At 52.9% G+C, this 1,432-nt stretch overlaps 1 protein-coding gene across 1 annotated transcript in view; it reads right to left on the reverse strand.

Annotated features, from left to right (window-relative positions):
- TENT5C (terminal nucleotidyltransferase 5C) overlaps positions 1 to 64 on the reverse strand; it is a 7,190-nt gene extending 7,126 nt beyond the window's left edge. Inside the window, exon 1 of the mRNA XM_057384412.1 lies at positions 33 to 64. The gene's annotated coding sequence lies outside the window, so the exon portion shown is untranslated. The remainder of the gene's footprint in view (positions 1 to 32) is intronic.
- Positions 65 to 1,432: the final 1,368 nt, after the last annotated feature.

Consider the following 1,432-nt stretch of genomic DNA (forward strand, 5'->3'; position numbering starts at 1 on the left):
AGAGAGGAGAAGAGCCCTGTCCCGCCGCTCACCTCAGCCGCGCCGCACACCCCGAGTGACCGCGCCAGACCTCCTCACTGCTCGCAGCCGCCCTTTATGGCCCTTGATCGCCGCCCCGCCCCGGCCCGACCCGGCCCGCCCCGCTCGGCCCGGCCCTCCCTCCGCAGCGGGGGCGGCTCTGGCAGCCGRTCCGGCCTCCGGGAGCTCTGCCCGGGGACCCCCGCGGCTCTCGGGGCGGGGAGGGGACGGCTGTGGCCCTGGAGGCCTCGCCCGCCGCCTCAGGGGCTGAGCTCCACACGCAGCGCTCGCTTCCCGCTCCCACAAACTTCTCAAGCTCCTCAGTTCAGGGAAACATTGAGGTGCTGGAGCTGCTCCAAAGAAGAGCAGCAAAAAYGGTGAAGGATAGGGAGTTACAGGATTACGAGTCCTGTGATGAGAGGCTGAGGGAGCTGGGGKTGTTTAGCMTGRGGCAAAGGAGGCTCAGGAAAGACTTTATCACTCTTTACAAGTCCCTGAGCCAGGCGGGGATCAATCTCTTCTGTGACAGGACAGGACACAGTTTTAAGCTGTGGCAGGTTCAGGTTGGCCATTAGGAAAAAATTYTTTACTAAAAGAGTGATTAGACATTGGAATGGGCTGCCCAGAGAGATGATGGAGTCACTRTCCCTGGAGGTGTTTAARGAAAGACTGGATGTGGCACWCAGTGCCATTATGTAGYTGACATGGTGGTGTTTGGGCATAGGKTGRRCTYGGKGATYTSAGAGATCTTTTCCAGCCTAATTGGTTCTGTGATTCTGTGGGTTACCATGAAGAGCTGACTGAAATACAACACGCTTTCCCGAAGGCACCTTGTCCCAGACAGAACAGCTGTCAGCAGGGATCCCAGACATCCAGCTTTGTCAAAGAGTTCTCTGTGACTCTCCATTAGAAACAGCCAAAGCAAGCTGTTCATCCAGAACCTCCAAGGATGGGCTCACAAGGATGTTACAGCACTGAAAAAACAGAGTGCTACTGGAAACTGTGGCTGATGAGCTGTGGGAGCTCTGCACACACGGACAAGGAGAACGGAATGACCGGACAGGAATCAACTTGGAGATGCAGCGTCATAAAAATCAGCAGATGTTTGATAATGCAGGGTGTGAGATTGTGCATTCTGTGGGCAAAAGTTACGATTTCTGCTGAGAACACAATGTTTCATCGAAYACAAGAGTATCTGCTTTTTGTCAGGATAACAAGGACTCAGTAGAAGAGGGGGGAAAAAAATCAACACTTAACCTAGGACAAGCCAGCTGACATAATTCTAGTAGAACTAAAAAAAGCACTTACAAAGCACTGGAAAAAAAAATTACCATTACATCTGTTATCCTGTTTGGCCATACRCAGTCAAGAAAGATGAATTAAAGCCTGCACACATATGGAGAAGAGCTGACCT

Source organism: Malurus melanocephalus, unplaced genomic scaffold (genome assembly GCF_030028575.1).
Source record: "Malurus melanocephalus ecotype Western Australia unplaced genomic scaffold, MMel_1.1 scaffold_707, whole genome shotgun sequence".
Taxonomy (NCBI): domain Eukaryota; kingdom Metazoa; phylum Chordata; class Aves; order Passeriformes; family Maluridae; genus Malurus; species Malurus melanocephalus.